The sequence below is a fragment of the Macrosteles quadrilineatus genome, unplaced genomic scaffold (assembly GCF_028750875.1).
Source record: "Macrosteles quadrilineatus isolate MER2022 unplaced genomic scaffold, UCM_ALF_1.0 Scaffold_5__1_contigs__length_97177068, whole genome shotgun sequence".
NCBI classification, from domain to species: domain Eukaryota; kingdom Metazoa; phylum Arthropoda; class Insecta; order Hemiptera; family Cicadellidae; genus Macrosteles; species Macrosteles quadrilineatus.
This window is the reverse complement of record NW_026542598.1, coordinates 49,297,511-49,320,069: the sequence shown is the minus strand read 5'-3', so window position 1 is coordinate 49,320,069 and position 22,559 is coordinate 49,297,511. Positions and strand designations below refer to the sequence as shown.

Genomic DNA, 22,559 nt, shown 5'->3' with positions numbered 1-22,559 from the left:
ATAGTGAAGGTAAAAAAAAGGTTAATAAGATTGACTACATACATACCACAAAAATACCTCAAAAATCAGGAAAGATATGTTGGCTGTTTTTTAGAGTTAGATGATTCTGTAATGCCAACACGACGACTACAAATTTTTAATCTATCATCCAAGTACATACAAACGTAAATTATATCATAAAGGGTAAGATCGACCAAAATATATAATTTTGTAGAAACTTCTGACTATTGACCGTCATTTGAACAAGAACCATATATTCAATATTTATAATATAATGAGGTAACGGTATGAATTTAACAAGGCCATCGCTTGTCTATTTCTAATCTAAAATAGACCATCTACTCTTGAAAGGAGACAATCTTATCAAAAATCTCATGTAAGGTCAGCATGCTCCACATTAGTGCCCTTAACATTTACTAGAGCACCAAGGGCCTTAATTATTTTACTCGGTAAAAGTTCCAATTCTGTTGACCTCCGCCCAGTAAGGCTCTTGGTCGTTTTACATCTTAATGCATTTGGTTGCCTTTTTGGTCCAAATGAGGGCTGACCTTGATCTGTTTAAAGATGAGTAGTGACAGTGACCGAACAGCGAACTATAGGTGGAGGTTGAATAGAGCAATTCTTGTGTTCAATGCACCATTAGTTTATGCAGTCTTTAAAGCACATTCACTGAAACCACATGTTAAATATACCTCCATAGAACATTTTCTAGACAGTTCTAAGATTAGTCCCGTATGTTTCTTGTGGACAGCGTATTGATTTACTTAACCAATCAAAACTGTTTTTAATTCATTTAACTATTTGTCAACTATTGCTTATTCTCTGAGATAACAGCTAGAGAAGAAGGTAAAACCGACATAAAATAATTTAACCATTTAGCCAACTTCAGCGCACTTAAATGTTACCAGCATGGAACACATAGTAAAACATACTATGCAATTTTATACTCTTAATATTGCAATAGGATGAGACGTAAACTTGACAATTTTAAATTAAATGATGAAACATTGTAATACTAGTAATAAAATGACAGCCTTGTTCTTTAAGCTAAGTGGAGATGAAGTATACTGGAATAAAATTTAAAACCCGATTATGGGGATTTAGAAGTCTGTATGACTCATAGGGATTACTGTTTTAAATGCATTTTTATCTATAATATAATATTGTAAAATTGTGTCTAACTGGCATTCATCCAATTCGCCTTTACACCTAAATAACTGGAATTGTACACAATGCCAACATTGTAATTTTGTAATGTTTAGGCTTTTCCCAGGTCATGTGGTATTTATGAATTAAATGTATATTGATTGATTTATAGTAAACTATTTTAAGTTTACGGTGTGATGCTTTTAAGTCAACACTGATTGAAATAGATGTAATTTGGTGCATATATCGGATGGTTTTGATTGACTCGCCCATTTTATTTTAAACAGTTATCTATATAAATAAAATTAGAGTTTTGTCTGTACATTGCTTAGAATAATGAACTTTTTGGTTATTTTTACATTTCATAGGTCAGAGAAACCGAATCAAACCTTATCTCAATTTCTGTCTGTCTGTCTGTCTGTCTGTCTGTCTGTCTATCTGTCATTCTCTTGGTAACGCTAAAATACGCACTTTATTACAACTACTCCTCAATAACTATAGCACTGTCCCGCCTGAAACTTATTTTCCAAATACTATACATATATGAGATGGTTTTAGACGTATTTCATCGAATATGAGACAGTTAGATATTTAACAGTAAACCCTTGAAAATCAAGTTTTTGTCGATTTTTGACGTGGAATTTCTGGAAGCCCATGTTAACCTTATGAGAAATGAAATTATTGAATCTTAACAGCTGTTTCAATTAAACAAGTTGGTTCTGTTCTGTGATGTTCAATAGCATTAAAGTTACAAGGATTACCAACAGGGTGCAGCACTAGCACTATTATTTCTTTTACATTTATGACAACAGCTAATTTGCAACCTGGAGGCGAGTGAGCGTAGCGAACGAGCTAACCTGAAGGCAAGTGAGCGTAGCGAACGAGCTAACCTGAAGGAAAGTGAGCGCAGCGAACGAGCTCCAACATACAGGTGAGTGAGCGTAGCGAACGAACTTCAACCAGGACGTGATTGAGCCATGCAAACGAGATCAGATAGTAAAAATAAAAGTAAGCCTACCGTTATAGGATCGACCGGCAGACACAGAGGTAATTTAACCTTTTATTGATTGTCATACCGATCCGGAACAACAAAAAACAACATAAAATGAAGCTATGTATAATAGTTTGGCCAGCATATCTTAAAATATGCAAACCAACTGCTGTTCGTTATATAAGAAGGTTTCAACTGAATATTATAAGATCCCCGTGCGTAGAACGGGTACACAGCTAGTTCATAAACTAATTGCATATAACAAAGATACGTTCAACACTTACAGAATGAGTTAAAAGTTAGTTAATAAGTTTAACTAATCCGTCATGAATGTTTTGAGTGGCCGATGAACTCTTGATCAGGTGTTTGGTGACCCGGCTGATCTTTGACATTTGTTTAAGTTTTGCAAGCTGTAATAGGCCCGGTTTTGGACTCCCCTAGGAGACGAATGGCCTACTCCGTCTTTCTAGAGGTTCAGATTTTACTGTCCCCTTCAGCTGATTTTATTTCCTCATAAATGCCCTGACTATTCTATCCCGTCGGTATTTCGATTGAATAGAATTTTTATTTGCGAATTCCAAATACTTGAAAAGTTTTTGGTTGATTTATTCCCCTCTTGACCGAAGCCCTGTAAATATATAAACCTGTTATGGGAGACTAACGCATTCAGGGGTATTGACTTTTACGTTTTATGGTATAGCCTCTGGATCACTGTTTTTTACAACAAAAGGCTAAAACTACCTTTATCCGTCAAGTGATCCTAGATTTTATTTGGTTAACTACAGCTGTTTCTTGTTGTTAACACTGAATGGTCGTCATTCCATAAGGATAAGTGTTCGGAAAAAAACCGTACACATACACGAATCAATTTAACGTTTGATCTCGACCTGAAGATGTGTTAATTTCCACACGAAATAGCTGTAGTCAACAATTACAATTTAGGATCACTTGACGGATACAGACCATTTAAAACTTTTGTTGTATTGACTTTTATACGGATTATACCACTGTCCTTAAGTCTTTTAACAATCCGACAATGTATATTTGTCTTCACAGAACATTGTATTATCGTTGATCACCATAGTATTGACAGTTTAACGGAGATTTGATTTTAAAATGAGTTATATTTCAAATTTAACAGAAACCTCCATGATATAGATTTCAGTTTCAAGTACTTGTATGTGATTTTATTTTATTTTTACCTGCGTCCAAAACTGAATTCTAAAAAAATCCCTAATTGTGTAACTAACCATTGAGTATTGATAGTATCCATTGATTTTCTACTTAGTGAAACTATTTTATGAAGCCTCGACCTTAATATAAATGTTGAATACGCATATTGCAACATTACATGGCATATGGTTTTTTGTACATTTCGCAACTAAACACAGTAAAAACAGGATACCTCAAGCGGGAATATCTTACCGATGCAAGACTTATTACAACGCATGCAATCCAATGTGAAAGTGAACAGCTGTTAACAACAAAATGTTCACTTTTTATACCCATGTATCCCTGTAATCTTGAGGCTCCGAGAGCTAACGATGACTTAACTAGTGTTATCTTCACGCGATCAACAGACAAACACTCATCAGGCTGTTGTACGACCTTGAGCTTATCTCTTATCTGTTATCAACGGTGGCGGTAACGGCAGGACACGCCAGGATACAGCGGACATTCGCCATTATGCAAGGCCGAACCCGCCCTCCTTATGAAACAAACCCTGATTACTTTAACACAAAGACAGTTCCTTTCACGTGACAGTTACAGTTTCCAAGAGTACGATCACAGTTGTGTAAACATAATGGGACAATCAGCGAGCAGGGCCGAGCTTGGCTTGGATAGCCGAAATGTCTCAGAGAAATAGGAGCATTTGGCTGTTGGAATGTCACATCATTGGAGAGATAGTTGGATTGGTAACAATAGATGCAATGCCAATGAGGTAATGTGAGATAGCTCAAATATTTCACAGACAAAATACAGAACCTTGGGTGGACGAGCTGAAGCAATTCGCAACATTGCAGGAATTAACCGTGATTGGGGCAATCAAATAGGAAAGGTCAATGCGATTAGATTGGTTGAAGGATCATGGAGTTTTGGACAATGCAAATAATGATGCCCGAAATAGCAATGTTTACCCTCTGTAATAAAAGCAGATTGAACCAGCATCTTACCTATAGGTTATATGACAATCTGTAGATTTGTCAATTAAGTTTTGTCTTATTAAGTTCTGTTTCTTTTGTCACAGTACACTTATTTACTTTATTCCAACTTTAGTCCAACGAGAGGTGTGCCCCAGGGTTCCATCCTCGGACCGACCTTATTCCTCCTATTTATAAACAACTTGCCCAAACAAGGCAAACATTTGTCTGTTTGCCGATGATACATCTCCTGTATCCATTCCACAGAAACACTTGAACAATCGATTTTTTTAAATATAGTAGCCTGCTCCAATGGTGTGAGGATATTCATCTTGTCCTAAATGCAAAAAAAACCCCAACTTCTCCAATTTAGCATTTCAGATCATCAAACAAACAAAAAACAAGGAACATTTAGCTTACGGTTGGGTGAAAATGAGATCCATCCCTGTCAAGAGGTTAAGTTCCTTGGTGTGATCCTTGATGAAAATCTTAACTACCACAAACATATCAAACATGTCACAACAAAAATATCAGTTGGTATTTCCATGCTTCGTATGCTTAGCCAAACAGTAAATTCAGAAGTCTGCTTATTATGGTCTTGTATATCCATATTTATCCTATGCTGTCCCTGTCTGGGGTAGTGAAAGTGGAAAGACGAAGTTACTTTTCCGACAACAATTGAAAGCCATCCGCATTATATTCTAGTAATGAAATACAGGGTTATTACAAATGATGTTCCTGATTTAGATTATAAATATTACTGGGTTAATTTGTTTCAAGACTATTTTAGTTGGTACCATTGGAAAGAAAAACTCATAGAGTTTCATTTACATTGGTTTGGGTGCATATCAGCTGTTTGTCAAGTCAATTGTTGTAAGTATTGTGTAATGGCTGAATTTAAAGGCAGGAAAGCTTTTTACCAGTTGGAATATTACATTAACCAATCTGTTATTAGTGTGCAACGACACTTTAGAACCAGGTTTAACGATGATCCTCCTAGTAACCACTATATTGGCAAGTGACACTTGAAATTTAAGAGAAATGGCTGCATTTGAATGTTACTTGTAGTAGGGCTGAACTTAACAATGTGATGCCTGAGATATGGAATGAGCTCGGTGGTCCGAATAATGACACACCCCTGAACTGGCCTACAAGATCTCCGGACATCACCCCCTGTATTTTTTTCTTGTGGGGATACATCAAAGATAAGGCGTACACACCACCATTATCAGATAGGATACTTGAGATCCAGCAACGGATTACCAATGCTAAATAGACCTAGACACACTTTTCAAAGTCTAGCAAGAGCTTGACTACATTATTGACATCTGTCGTACCACAAGGGGTTCCCGTATCGAGCATTTACAGTTCTGTGTATCTGTGTCGAAACTTTTTGAGTTTTTCAACAGTTGTAACCATTTTATTTCTGTGTATAACAAATAAAACTATATTTTATGTATGTATGAAATCGTGAACATCATTTGTAATAACCCTGTATACTATTCCCTGCCTAAACGTCAATCCTGCAAAGACATTTTCAAAAAATTCCGAATTCTAACCTTTCCATCCATATACATTTTTGAAACACTATCCTTCACCAGAAAAAATATATCTTCTTTTTGTTCACAGCTCAACAATAGATATCCACATCGTAATTCTTCCGACCTTGCAATTCCTAAACACTCAACTTCATTCTTCCAAAAGAATTTTCAATACAATGCCGTCAAGCTTTTCAATAACCTTCCTCCTTCCCTAAAGACCGAACAGGATTTAAATAGATTTCAGAAAAAACTAAAGAATTTTTTGCTGGATAATGCCTTCTGCAGCGTTCGTGAATTTCTTTGCCCTAGGTAGGGTAAATATAGTAGCATAGTTGACAGTTTTAATTTATACAAGAGAGTTTTTTGTTATGTAAATATGGTATTTTATTTTGTTTTGTTGACGTAGCTAATGCATTTTATGTTAATTTTGCTGAATAAACGACTTATGACTTATGACTTAACTTCGCTGAGAAAAATAAAAAGATACACGTGGACTTTTGATACTTTATTTAAAAATTCCTCATTTAAAGTAACATTCCAATCTTTATTTTTATCTGTATTTGAAGCTTTTTCCCCTTCGAATATGTTGATGGGCTATCCAAAGCTCCATTCAAGTACTGGACGACTCTCACGCTTGCACGTTTTCTATAAGGTTTGTTGAAATATCACCAGTGCAGGAAAGCGTTTTGAGTAGAAAATACTTTACCAATGATACAACACTTGTTTGTCAGTAGATATAATACCAGAATATGACCTCACTTTCGGCGTTTTAGAGGCACTTTTAGGGCACTTTTTATAGGGGAAAAATTAGAAAAAAGTGGAAGAGCTTTTTTTGGCCACTTTTTTTAAAGACCCAGCTCTCGACCTATACACCCCTATATAAATTTTCTACTTTTTTAATACTGAAAAACATGTCTGGAAATGGTGAGCTTTTTTTGGCCACTTTTTTAAAGACCCGGATCTCGTCTAATACAAGCCAATATAAATGTTCAATACCATTGTATAACACTATTCCACATCCATTCACAAGTATATTCTCAAAATCATGTGAGGTTTGTGCGTTTGGCTCATGACGTGCTCCCTTGGACATCCTTAGTGGAAATCCATGAGTTCTGGCTACTTGGGAACCCAAGCCATTTGACATACAATGAATCACCCTTTCTCCTAATTACCTTCTCTACCAAATACATGTCCTTATACTTGGTCTTTAACAACTCCTCTGTATAGAAGCCTCCCCTAATTATATTGCCATTTTCATCTTTCAAGATATAAGTCACAGGCTTTGTATTTTTAACTTCTGCTATTGTAAATAGTTCCCCTGTCCAATTTGGAGTATAACCTTTACTAAAAACATGTTTATACTTGGAAATCCTCACACTATCACCTACCTTATATCTTGGCTTTTTAACTTGCACTACTTTAGAAGTCAACCTCTCATGCACATATTTACTATTCTTAACATTCACTTGGTTAGGCTTCATTCCTATAGATCTATGCACCTTATTATTATATTTTCGAATTAACTTTGGAAGTAAATCCAACCATTTATAACTCCCCTGAGCACTAAATTCCCTATATAACCAATTCTTTAAAGTTCTCTGAAACCTCTCCACAATTGCAGCCTTAGTTGTAGAAAATGTGTGATAGTGATTAATATTTAATTTTTTCATTAGTTTGCTAAAATATTGATTAAAAAATTCTTTTCCATTGTCAGATTGAATGTTTTTAACCCCCTTTGGTAGAATGGTTTTAATGGCTTCTGTAACCACTAACCCTGTCTTATTCTTTAGTGGAGCAGCATAAGCTTTTTTAGAAAATGTATCTATTAAAGTTAAAATATATTTATTGCCAGAATTTTCTCTAGCATAGTTTTGCATATCAATTAAATCTATTTGTACGGTTTCATTTATACCTAATACTTTGAAAGACCTTCTAATGAAATTCTTTCTTGCAGGTTTATGAAGTTCGTATGCAATTTCATTCATTTTTTATAACATCATCCTTTCCTGTAACTCTAAATACATCACCATTAGCCCCAATCAATAGATTATCTTCCATTCTTTTAAATACATAGTTTTCTGGTATATATGGTCTATTATCTATATACTTAAATCCACTCAAAGATGTGGGGTCAGCAACTAATAAATCAGGATTATATTCCATCAAATTAAAATTTTTTTCTCCATATACAAATTTTGATCCATCGTAATGCATAGATTGTGACATTAGACAAATATCATCCAAATGTTCCCCCTCTGGTAGATTTCTTATAAATTGTTTTTTGGCATCCCAACAATGTAGTTTTTTATTATAAGTTATGGTCTGTTCTTTTGTAACACAGTCAGTGTCATCAATGGCAGGTTTAACACGTACTAACCTTTTATTATTAAAATTCCAATAGCCTGCTTCCATTTTTGGAACTTGTGAAACATTCACAGCATCTTTACTATCTGTACCTTCCATCAAATTGCTAAGTTTCTGTTTCTTAGCATTCCAAACACCATTCTCTGATTCTAAAAATTCATAATTATTATCGTCTTGTACAAATTTACCATCTTTTCGTATTAAAGTCTGTTGTAAAGTGGGCACATCACCTAAACTTTCACCCTTTTCCACATTAGTAATTTTCCGTTTCTTAGCATTCCAAACACCATTCTCTGATTCTAAAAATTCATAATTATTATTGTCTTGTACAAATATACCACCATCTTTACGTATTAAAGTCTGTTGTAAAGTGGGCACATCATCTAAACTTTCACCCTTTCCCACATTAGTAATTTTCTGTTTTTTAGCATTCCAATTTTTATTCTTAGATTCTAAAAACTCATATTTAGTTTTACCTTGTAAAAAGACGTCACCTTTTCTAGTTAATGTCTGTCCCAAAGTTGATACATCATCTACAAACTCCCCATCTTTAACATTACCAATTTTATGGTTTAAACAATTCCAACTATCGTCTTGTAAATTTAAAGTAGGTTCACTACTAGCCCTGGGTTCTGCAGGCTTATTATATGGATTATATAAACGATAAAATTTATCTATAAACATATTTTTATTTAATAAATAATACCACTTTCTCTCAATTCCTCAATAATGGAATCTATTTCATTATCCACTCCTGAGTTACCGGCTTGGCGACTTAGCCAAAGAAGTCTTAACCTATCTACAAGCTCATTAGGATCATCCCAATAAATATAGTCTATTTTATTACCAGTCACTTGTCTCAAACCTTCACCAACAGACTTAAATAGAGGTTTAATTATATTAAGATATTTAGTATGTCTATTACTTGAAATTGGTGCACCATCTTTGTAACTCTTTAAATGTCCATTTGTAGCTTCCAAAATTTCTTTATAATTTTGCAAATCAGCCGGAGTATAATCCTCAGGTTCTTTTAAAGTTAACAATTGCCACAAACCTTTTGTCCCCTTGTAGGTTTTATTTGCAATTGTAACATCATCATTGGCAATGTCAACTTCCTTATTTCCAATAAAAAATTTATTTGCTTCTCGTCTAATACCATATGTAGTGTCTGTCATACTACTTTTACTGAGGTAATTTCCTAAATAGTCTGATGCTAAAAGACCAAAATCTAATTTCTGTGGGGTGGATGGTTGTAATGGTTGTAATCTTGGTATCATTGATATTCTAGATGGAGTCATTGGGAGTATCTCCATTCGAGGCCTCTCTGTTTTGGCGATTTTTTTTAATTCTTGTAATGGCTCTATTAAAGGTTGGAATGTTTGAAACCTCTCTTCAGCCTCTAGAAACTTGCCACGTTTTAAAGCTCTATATTTTTCTCGTATTTGATTTGCAGAGTCAACCAATTCTTGTTGAATGTTTTTCATCTTTTATTTACATTTTATTTATCTCATTTGACAAAGGATTGTACTCAAACACTTTATCATGTATTATCAAACAATATGCAGATGTATTTGCTGGTACATTTTCTGCAGTTTCAATCTCTAATTTAATATCAACAATTCCTTCCTTCACTGTTTCGTTCTGTCTAGAACAGTCTATTACAATTAGTGGATATTTCTTCATAAACTCAGCCCTACTAATCATAGGATCTGGGATAGTATTATAGTAAGTCTCTCTAAACCTCATAAACATCTCATAAGCTTTAGAGACATCTCCATTTTCAAAGTCGAGATTTAAATCACTATAAGGATAATATTCAGAGTTTAGAAATACTTTGAGATTTTTTAACTTACAGTGATCAAATTCATCAGTTCTTTTTCGTGCACTATTATCCCTAGCTGTTTGGAAACCAAATATAATATACCTAGGCTTCTCCAAACTTGAAGATGTCTTTACTGACCATGTATGTCTTGTAGTATTGGGATATGATGGAAGTTCATGCAACTCTAAGCTTCTAAATGCAATTTGCAAATTTTTATTTTGCAGTAACATCTTTTGTAATTGTAACTTCTCCCCATCTGATGGTATTACATGTGGCATCACCCATTGAATTGAGTTAAGTGTAATTTTAGGAATTGCATCAGCAGTACCACTGGCTGGAGCACTAGTGGTTGTTAATATACAATTCAAATCATTTTTGGATCTTTTCAACACCAATTCTTGTTTGACATTTACTAATACCTTATTAAAATCCTCAAATACACCCATTAACAGTTCTAATGGCAAACAAGTACTAAACTTGCCACCTTTATGGAACTCTTTTAAATTCGTGTCAGAATCAAATGCCACATTTGACAATTTAGTTGTTTTATTGTAAGAGCTCAATATTTTCATAAGACTAGAAATTCCTGGGTTTCTTACAATGTCTATTTCTTTACCTGCGACTTCATATCTAATTTCATCAAATAAGAATGCAAATGCATTATTTATAAAATGACCTTTATCATGATTTTCAATTTCTCCCTTAATATACAGATAACTCCTACATGGGAGAGTTAGCAAATCTTGATTATTAATACATATTCGAATTTCATCAGAATTATTTATTGCTAAAGTGTTATGGGGAACATAGGAGTGATTTGTAATTTTAACCACACTATCGTCGAATTGGGATTTCCCTGTAACGTCTAGAAAATCTTCCATTTTTATTAATAGAAAATTTTAACTTTAGTCCTATTGATCGTAGGAACCTAGCATTTTGTATACTTATAGATAAATTCTTATAAATTCTCATATCTTTTTTATATGACAAGTAATTGTAGTTTCTTCTCCATTAAAGTCAATTGCCTTGTCATGCTGATCGGCAAATGTAATACTGACAACATCTAAACTTCTCTTATTTACAGGAAAATATATAATATTTCTTGGAACTTCAATAATTTTGTAGCCAGGAGGAGCTTCTGGATAAAAGCTATGTATGGTGTGTGATTTGTTTCCATTTAAATAGGACCCGTTTGCAATATTACATTTTACTCTAATCACATTTACATTATTAATGTTTATTTTATTTGTAGATTCAAACTGTACACCAGGAGTAGAAACACCTTTAAATCCCAATAAAACAGACCCTAAACATGGTTTTGTAAAATCAAACACGTGGCTAGAAAGTAATGTCGCTTTCATAGTTTTATTATTAGCTGTAAGGAAAAAGTCTGGGATTTGCTTTTGAATTTCCTTTGCAAGCTCAACCACCTCATATGTTCCTTCAGAAATTTCTATTGTAACTGGAGCTTTGTGGTCATAATAGAAAACATCATCACCTTCTCCAATGGTTAATTTGTTGCCTTTAAGTTTATTTAATTTTGGAATAAGCCCTTTGAATAAAAGTTTGACTTTAGTATTAATTAATGCTTCTCCATTCTTATGTATTATAACTTTAAGTTTACCATCTAATAACTGGTTTAAATCATCAACTAAGATCTCTCCCTTTGGTAATGTTTTTTTCTCTACTTTGTAATATGTTAAAGTATTAAGTGGTTTTTTTACATTAAATATAGAATTATAACTTTGAAAATCTACTAATCCAATTACATAATCATCATTTAATTCTATAGGAGGAAAGAACACTGACTTTAGCTCTGGCTCTGTACCCGAAAATGTTATAGTAAATGAATCCATTTTTATAAACAAAAATTTTTTATGAATGATAAACATAAAATTCCACAAATAGAACTATTTAAATCTTGTATTTGATCGGTTGTATAGAATATTTTATGTCCCTCAAAATATTTAATTACTTCTTTTGGAGGTTGGATTCCGAATGGGTCAAAATAAATTACAATATCTTTATTTTTACGATATGCTGTCCAATGTGTGCCAGATGAACTGTCTAAATTAACTATTCCGCACTCTTTTACTTTTGGTGTTAGATTTTTTAGCTCGTTTTTTAGGTACACCCCCCGGAAGTGAGGCACGTCTTTTGCGGCCTCTAACAGCTGGTAGTTGTCCATCTTTTTTATTAAATTTTAATCCCATTCCCATTTTTGCTTTTGCCTTCATCAAATTTGTCACCGCATAAGCTGCAGCTCTTTCAGCAAGATTTGCGTCATTCGCCGTTACTCTAGTCCAAGCTAAGTCTGCTAATCTCATGTCTGCTTTGTTCCGAGCAGCGGTATCGGGATTATTCATGTAGAATATGTCATGCTCTTTACAATAAGAGTCTAGCTTATTTTTTGGAGGTACATTTTTGGCTAGATTTTGACGTATATTCGTTCCAGGTCCACAGTACCGATATGATGGTATGTGAAGTGGAAATGGAAGATTATTTATAAGAGTATTCAATAACCCTCGACCCCTGTAAGGCTTTAAGAATAAACCTTTGCCCTTTTTACATGTTTTCTTATTATTTTTCACCATTTTTATTATATAAAAAATGTCTTTTATTCAACAAAAACATAAATTTAAAATAGTACATACTAAGGAAAATATACCAAAGAAGTTGGGTCTATTTCCTACCAATATTCGATGTGTTATTTGTGGTCCAAGTGGAAGTGGGAAGACGGTTGTAATTTACAATTTAATTGTAAGAAAGGAAGGATTAAAATTTACAAACTTATATTTAGTATCTAAATCTTTAGAACAAGAAAAATATAAAAAAATAATTGAAATATTTAGTTTGTGTGACGAAGTGAAATTACACACGTTTACTGACTGTGAAATCACACCAAATGATGTAAAATCACAGTCAGTTGTTGTATTTGATGACATAAATAGTCAAAATATTACACAATTTTTTTCAATGGGTCGACATAAAAATATTAACTGTTTTTACTTGTGTCAATCTTACAGCAAAGTACACAAACATTTACGTGATAATGTAAATTTCCTAATATTATTTAAACAAGATGATTTAAATTTAAAACATGTATATAACAATCATGTTGGTAATGACTTTTCATTTAACCAATTTAGAAATCTCTGCCACCAATGCTGGGATAAAACTAAATATGGCTTTTTCGTAATAGACAAAGAAAGGTCAAAGAATAATGGCAAATATAGATTTATGTTTGATCAATTTTATAATGACCAAGTGCAAGAGTATTGATACCATCTTCCAGAATAAACCTCTTGTCATCGTCAAACGATAGTACTTTCTTATTCATAGTTAAGGTTTGAAGATGATGATTTGTAGATTTAATTCTTGTCACATTCTCATAGTAATTTTGTCCAGTTGTAAGACAGTTTAAATAATGTTGATGTCTGAGAAGATGTTTAACTGTAGCACCATCAGCTCCTTTAGCTTTTTTGACCTCTAAAGCTTGCTGGTCTTCTTCATATAACCATTTTAGAGGAATATAAGAATATAACTTTGGTCTTAAACCACAATATTCATACATAATATGACCATCTAATTCGTCTTTAAACTTGCCAGTGACTTTTTTATTTTTATCAGAGTATAAGAAATGGTCTTTACTATATCCAGAGGTATCAAAATAGTGCAAGTCACATTCTATTTCCTTGTAAAAGTCCTCTATAACTATAGAATACATTAAAGAATCTGTATCTGTCATAAGAAATCTTTTGTTCTTAAATTTTGACATATAATTATAGTGGAAATCGTACATTATTACTTTACTAATATCCAAAATGGTCATTCCCAAATATATCGGCTTATTAAACTTTACAACTAATTTATTTAAATGTATAGCATGTAAATTGTTATCGAACTTTTTGCTACAGTCGAACCTTGGATTAGTGACATATTTAGTTAATAGTGACTCATCCTTGAGATATATATCACGAAACTTGCGTTGGTTCATAATTGTTCGACCAAAGAGACTATTATTTAACAATTTGTAAAAGTCTTTTTCGAAATCATTTTTAGCACATTTGCGTTTTTCAATATTAAAATTAATATAGGGCGCAAGCCATTTAGACTGTCTAAATTTTAAAATTCTATGGTATTTTGTAACAATCAAACCCAATTCTTCATATTTTTGTAATGCTTTATAATGTAAAATATATTTAGTTTTGTCATTTAAGTTAGGTATTAATTTGCCATTAATTTTCTCAGGTGCTAATGGATAGTCATTATGTAAATCATGTAAGCTTTTATCGTATTTTAAATCAACTTCTAAAATATATCCAAACTCATCATTTTGATTGTATTTGTAGTCTATCTCATTCGTCCAACGAAATCCATCCACGGGTAGTGTCTCACACATAGCTGTGGAGTATAGCGAGTTACAATCTAAATATACTAAATACACACTCTCTTGTTTGGGGTCATAATGTTCACCCATATATCTATTATTGGCTTTAGCGTAACGTGTGGAAATCATACTGACTCCTCCTCTGATTGCACTTTCTATGAACAAATGCATGTCAATATCTTGAAATAATTGTAATTTTATGCCAGTCATTCTAAGACAGGCCTCCCATGTTAATCCAGGAAGTGAATACATATGTACGGGGTCAAGTTTGTAATCTTTTAAACACAGGTCTCTAAATGTCTCAAAGACATCAGCCAGTAGCAATACATCTGTTTTAAGATATAAATCATGATATTCTTGTAAATTGTTGATATTAAAATGGGTCCAGACATTTTTAGCATGTTCATATTCGATGGGAGAAATATGTTCTTTAGTTAAAGTACTGTAAAATTTTTCAATTGGAGGTAGAGACTCTGCAAATTTATCTGGTCCTGTCATATATTCATAGGGAAATACGCCTTTGCGTTGTAGTAGTGGATTGTCTATGAATCTAAATGTATTTAAATTGGAAGCTAATTTGTATAATGGGAGGGACAGAAAGTTATAGGAATCTAAAAATACTAAATCATCAACAGAGAATGAAATGTACTTTTCCATATCTTTGGCTATGCAATTTAATTTACGATTATATTTTCCCAAGTGTTGCATTATTAAATGTCCATCGTAATTTTTTAAGTTATGGAAGAATACTGGTATTTTCTTTGTTACTTTATAGTTTAAATTACAATCATTGTGGGCAGCTCCACGGTATTGGCCATTTGAATGACAATGTTCCCGTACCCTATCAAAATATAGAGGCTTTTCACAAATATGACAATGTGTTGAGTTTTGGAAAGATGCCTCTTGCTCAGGAGTCATTACAAGGGGAATATATATTGCCATTTGATTTTTAATGAAGTCATAAGTCTCAAACAACCTTTCAAAAAACACATCCATAACATTTGTGCCACTATATAACTCTTCAGAAATAATCTTAGACTCTTTCACTACAACGAATGCAAATCCCGATGGAATATGTATATTGGAGTTTATAAAGCACTCAAAATCAGCATAAATTACAAATGGGGCTTTAAGTTGATATTTATAATTTTTAAATTGTAATGTATCTTGTTTAGACATTTCCACTCGTTGGACATCAAAGTTTTTACAATATGTTATATGACGCTCCAATTTATCTTTGGTGTAAAAATGTTGTAAACAAAACTTGCAAAAATGCTTTTTACTGTTATCTTTTGTTGACCGTAGCATTAACCTATTAAAATCACGAATTAAACAGTAATGTGATTTACGACCTTGTTGTAATAATAAGAGATCTATATGAGTGTTACTATTCAGTTTGGTTCTTCTTAATGGATATATAAATTTTCGGTCTTCAACTCCAAATACATTAACACTTATATTATTTTGTCTTTCAAATTTATCTATATCAGATATTTTAACAGGATACTTTATGTTTGTCATATTTAACTGATTTTCATAGGGTGCATATTTCGATACCCTTTCAGCATTTTTAGCATTCCTTGGATGTAAAGCTGCTAAAATTGACCAAAGGAAGCATTTATTATCTGAATTTTTTATATTTAAAACTGCTTTTGTCAATTTAATGCTTTCTGGTGTGGGAATGTATGACTTTGGAGTTAGGGGCTTATACTTGTAAACGTGCAACTGCCAATATTTAGTGTGGTCATATATCCATCCACTACCATCGGCTTGATATTTGTGCATGGAAGCGTCAATCTTTAAAAAAGCATTTTCAATTTGAGGCTTTAAATCTCTCTTCTCAATGGTTAGTATAGTAAGGCTTCTGAAATCTGCAATACATTCTTTCTCATTAACTAATTTTCCATTTTGATCTATTGTATATTTTATAAATTTGATTCTCCTTACTAAAGTCCATTTTATCGGTAGAGGACAAGATTGAAGAGTACTTTTAAGTTCAGTTTTAATCGATTCACCAACAAATTTAATCATTGTATATGGACATTTGTTACAAGAATTTACGTGTCTTTTAAAATGACCAACAACATTTCTTTTACAGAAATTACAAGTCTTGTGACTTTGTAATATATGAGATTTTAGAGCTATGTTACTATCACAGATTAAATTACAAACTTTGCACAGTTTTACCTTCATTTGATGTATCAAATTGTAGTGGCGAATAAGGTTGCTTTTTTTGGAGAGCAATGCGAAACAATGTTGACATGTAGTCTTCATTTTTATATATGTAACTAAAAAACTAGGTTGGCATCTTCTATATAGTATAAATTACATTTTGACAATTTCAATTAATGAGAAATAATAATTTGAATCAGAATTTTATATTTTAATATTCAAAAAAATTTCATACAATAAGATTTGGCAATTGTAATTTTCTAAATCAAAACTAAATCCAAAATCTTAAATAAAAAATACTTTTTAGCAATTCAGATTGCTGAGTCTACATATATACAGAGTGAGTGTTACCTATTTTAAAGGGGACTTGACAAAATTATATAGTGAGTATAATTCGGCTAAGTTTTTAAATAATAACTTGTGCACACTTTTGACTCAAAGTCCCCCGGTGCGTGAAGTTTGGCTAAGTTTTTAAATAATAATAACTTGTGCACACTTTTGACTCAAAGTCCCCCCGTGAGTGAATTTGGCTAAGTTTTTAAATAATAACTTGTGCACACTTTTAACTCAAAGTCCCCCGGTGCATGAAGTTTGGCTAAGTTTTTAAATAATAACTTGTGCACACTTTTGACTCAAAGTCCCCCCGTGAGTGAATTTGGCTAAGTTTTTAAATAATAACTTGTGCACACTTTTGACTCAAAGTCCCCCCGTGAGTGAATTTGGCTAAGTTTTTAAATAATAACTTGTATATATTTTTGACTCACTTAAAAATAGTAATAACAAAATAAGTTACTTTTTTGGATAGAGAAGCAGCACACAGTTGACATGTAACTAAAAAAACAATTGGTGGAAATTACATTTTAGACAATTTCAATTAATGGGAAATAATAATTGAAATCAGAATTTTAAATTTTAATATTCAAAACAATTTCATACAATAAAATTTGGCAATTGTAATTTTTTAAATCAAAACTAAATCCAAAATCTTAAATAAAAATACTTTTTAGCAATTCAGATTGCTGAGTCTATATATATACAGAGTGAGTGTTAGTTATAGAGAAGACTATGTTACCTATGTTAAAAGGGACTCGACAAAATTATATAGTGAGTATAATTCGGCTAAGTTTTTAAATAATAACTTGTACACACTTTTGACTCAAAGTCCCCCAGTGCGTGAAGTTTGGCTAAGTTTTTAAATAATAACTTGTGCAAACTTTTGACTCAAAGTCCCCCTCATGAGTGAATTTGGCTAAGTTTTTTAAAATAGACTTATATACATTTTAAGTTCCTTAGTGACTGTTCAAAATACTCTAAGTGTTTAAAAATAGATTTATATACATTTTAAGTTCCTTGGTGACTGTCCAAAATACTCTAAGTGTTTAAAAATAGACTTATATACATTTTTTACAAGTTCCTTAGTGAATCAATTCGGCTAAGTTTTTAAAAATGGACTCGGGAAATTAGCTACACTCCTAAGTTAAAAGAAATACAGAGTATGAGAACAAGCATCAATTACGTCACCAATTGATCCCGTGACCCGACACGCGACAACATATTACAATAGTCTAGCTTAGATGTCAAAGACTTACCAAAACAAGAAGATCCAGGTGGAAGAGTTAGTGATGATTCCGTAGAATGCCCCCCTTATATACCACAAAATTGTCTAAATTAATTTAGAACTTAACAATGGAAATTGAACAAACTGAAATTGAACAATTGAATAATTGAGGTCAATCAATCAAACATATTTGGTAATTGTCTAAACCTGCCCCAGACAGACTGGCGCCAGACAGGCAGAGAATGTTGACAATTGGTTTTGATTGGGGTCATTAGGTTACACTCACAGTCATTCATTTGAGTCGGTCATAGTTTACGCATAGCCATAAGCGTGCCCGAGTTTGCGCACAAACCTCACATGATTTTGAAAATATACATGGGAATGGATGTGGATTTGAAATTTTAATAGAGTTTGAACATTTATATAGGCTTGTATTGGACGAGATCCAGGTCTTTTAAAAAAGTGGCCAAAAAATGAGCCATATTCCAGACATGTTTTTCAGTATTAAAAAAGTAGAAAATTTATATAGGGGTGTATAGGTCGAGAGCTGGGTCTTTAAAAAAAGTGGCCAAAAAAAGCTCTTCCACTTTTTTCTAATTTTTCCCCTATAAAAAGTGCCCTAAAAGTGCCTCTAAAACGCCGAAAGTGAGGTCATATTCTGGTATTATATCTACTTTTGTCAAGTATGCTACCAGTATTTATAGAGAGACACATTGACACAAACACACATTATCTTTCTCTCTCGCACTTACTCGTGAAATTGATTACAGTAGATGTTTACCACAAACATGTCTCAAACTTGACCTGAATCTAGACGTCAACACCTAAATATAAGCAGGATTTATACAGTTAATCCCAAATAACTTTAAGGACGTCTTGACATAGATTTGTAATCTCTAGCTATATCTCCATGTTTAGAATTTGGTTTTTAGGTTTTAAACAAAAACAGCAAATCTATAATAGCCTCTATATGAGTGTACGGGTATATTGATAAACATTGAAACCGTTGGGACGGAACCCTTTTGACAATTCAAAACGTGTTTGAATATTCCTACGATTTCTTCTCAACAATTAAGTTTGAGTTCTTCTACAACAAAAATTATGCATAACATTGTATAAGTGAAACAATAGGCAACGCCACACTACCTCAGGACCGATTGCTACATTTCTCGGTTCAATAAAACAAAACCGCTAGGTGCCGGTGCTTATCCGTAACGCCGTAACGTTGCCTAACCGATTTGGTTTATGACAAGTGCATATTTCAATATTGTTATCGGCTCGGTTGCGGGCGCGGGAGGTGCGATAACTGCTGAGGTGGAGGTGGAGTAGGGTTTCGACGGTTTCTCTCAGTTTCTGTTGGTTGACTGGGCTGTGACGTAATGTTCCGCTACGACCGTGCTGCGCTCTCGCGGAACAGTTGCTCAACACTTTCATAACACACATCCCCCTCATCCGTCCCCTGCATATGTGTGTCATTCACTGAACACACCCCCTTACGTACTCTGCATATGTCTGTCATTCGCTGAACCCCCTTACGAACTCTGCATATGTGTGTCATTCAATGAACACACCCCCTTACGTACTCTGCATATGTGTGTCATTCGCTGAACACATCACCTTATGTACTCTGCATAAGTGTGTCATTGGCTGAACACACCCCCTTATGTACTCTGCTGACTCTGCATATGTGTGTCATTCGCTGAGCACATCCCCTTACGTACTCTGCATATGTGTGTCATTCAATGAACACACCCCCTTACGTACTCTGCATATTACTGTCTTTCGCTGAACACATCCCCTTACGTACTCTGCATATGTGTGTCATTCGCTGAACACACCCCTTTACGTACTCTGCATAAGTGTGTCACTGGCTGAACACACCCCTTACGTACTCTGCATGAGTGTGACATTGGTTGAGCATATCCCCTTACGTACTCTGCATAAGTGTGTCATTGGCTGAACACACCCCCTTATGTACTCTGCATATGTGTGTCATTCGCTGAATACATCCCCCTACGTACTCTGCATATGTGTGTCATTCAACGAACACACCCCCTTACGTACTCTGCATATTACTGTCTTTCGCTGAACACATCCCCTTACGTACTCTGCATATGTGTGTCATTCGCTGAACACACCCCTTTACGTACTCTGCATAAGTGTGTCATTGGCTGAACACACCCCTTACGTACTCTGCATGAGTGTGACATTGGTTGAGCATATCCCCTTACGTACTCTGCATAAGTGTGTCATTGGCTGAATACATCCCCCTACGTACTCTGCATATGTGTGTCATTCGATGAACACATCCCCCTACGTACTCTGCATATGCGTGCCATTCGCTGAACACACCCCCTTACGTACTAAGCAAATGTATGTCATTCGCTGAACACATCCCCTTACATACTCTGCATATGTGTGTCATTAACTGAACACACCCCTTATGTATTCTGCATATTTATTCTAAACACACTCCCAAACGTAATATGTGTAATTCATGGAAAACATCCCCATACGTACTCTACCAGATCTGCATTCATAATTTAACACACTCCCAAACGTACACTGCATTATGTGTGACATTGATTAATCACACACCCATACGTACTAGGCATAAATGTGTTATTCACTGGAGAAACCCCTATATATTCTGCATATATTTTTCATTTTTTAACACAACCCCATATGTTTGTTATTAACTTAACAAACCCCTATAAGGACTCTGTATATGTGTATCATTCTCTGAACATACCCCTTATGTACTCTTAATGCATTTATCGTTCGCTTTACAAACCTCTTATCCTTCCCCTGAGTATGTTTTTCGTTAACTGTATACATCTCTACATCCGATCCCTGTAATTATATAAATCGAACACCTTTATTTTCACGATTTCATTTAAGTGGGTTTTGTTACTGACCAAGATCAGCTTATCCAAGACAATTCATTCAGAGCACAATGATCAAATACAGCTGGGCCAGTTTCGAAGTTCTAAGATCTATTGACCACTCTCAAAATCAACCCGGCGACCTTTTGACTACTGAGCAGGCACAATAACTTCTCTGCCGATCTGCACCCACCAACCATTAATTAATTGCCGCGGAACTGTTTGTTTTTCCTCATTAGACAGCTGATTTGTTTCTCGTCCAGTTTTTGTATCCGACTGTTCTCGACCTTATAAATACCTCGGTACAAAAACTGGCACATACTCACCGGTAACCGGCGGTGCAGGGGCTCTGCCTCCATAACTTGAGACCTGTTACTTTCTCTTATTGGGCTCAGTTACTTTCGTTGCTAGGGAAAGTCCTACTGATTAGAATTGCGTGCAAACATCTAATCTGAACACTTCCTCGTGGGACTGGACCATTGTTGAAGGATATCATCGCCAAATAACGGGAAACCTTTACTCGATATTCATTATCTTCCCGGTACCTGGAAGTAATAACTGTAAAACTGTTGGCAAGGCAATGTGTGGAAGTGGTTAGTTATGTGCCAAGTCATTTTCAGGGACGAATTTAACACACCGTGCTTGTATTATTTATTCTCTTGGTTATGCAATGGAATTAAAGGAAACTCTGGGTTGATTTAGTTTGGTACCTCATCAAGTGGATTTTTTATGATTATTTATAGATAACTATTTTTCTAATTGGTATAGTTGGAAACAAAAAGTGTTTTAGTGCCCACCGTCAAGTTTGGTGGTTGATTGTCTGATTCTAAGTGGGGTCTATTCTAGACCAGAGTTGTCATTCAATTATACATCAATTGAATCAATAATAGTTTAATGTTATCTGTTTAAGGCCGACATTTTATAAAAACAGAATTAGACAGTTAACTGACAATGTATTTAAAATTCATAAAATAACAAAGTCTACTTGTAGATATCAAAATTAATATTTCCTTCTTTACTGTTGTATTTTACCTATTTAAGTTTTTTTTTAATTTTTTGCAGAACCGGATGCCAGAGACAATATGTTGATCCTACTAACCACCACGTGAAATAGTTCTCCGAGTTATCAGTGGAACTTTGTACCTGTAATACAGCTACACTCTTCTGCTGCTCAGGTATGTACAGACATTATGGTTCCAAACTTACCCTTTCATAGCCTTTAATAAATCAAATCTTTTATTTGTTAAGTAAATTTACATCTACATGGGCATTTGGTTCTTTGAATTATTTTAAACATGTTTTGTTAAATTCTCCCACGACAGAAATAAACCATTTCTGGTCGTGACGACAGAAACAATTGAGGAGATGTCGTTTAAAGTATAACCCAATAATAATACTTTAATAATAATAATAGTTTTTGGTTGTGTTGCTAGCCTAGTGGTTAGCGTCTCGGACTGGACGCGTTGCAGAAAGTCAACAGTCCCGGAAGGTCAAATAATTTATACCTGTGCCGCTAGGTCAAAAACTACAATGTTTGCAGTGTCTGTAG

General features: G+C 33.9%; 1 protein-coding gene across 4 annotated transcripts in view; it reads left to right on the top strand.

Annotated features, from left to right (window-relative positions):
- The window catches only part of LOC128994057 (A disintegrin and metalloproteinase with thrombospondin motifs 16-like), a 141,688-nt gene that overhangs the window by 14,899 nt on the left and 104,230 nt on the right, over positions 1-22,559 (top strand). For all 4 annotated transcript variants that reach the window (XM_054418273.1, XM_054418274.1, XM_054418275.1 and 1 more), the window contains exon 2: positions 22,073-22,185. The gene's annotated coding sequence lies outside the window, so the exon portion shown is untranslated. The remainder of the gene's footprint in view (positions 1-22,072; positions 22,186-22,559) is intronic.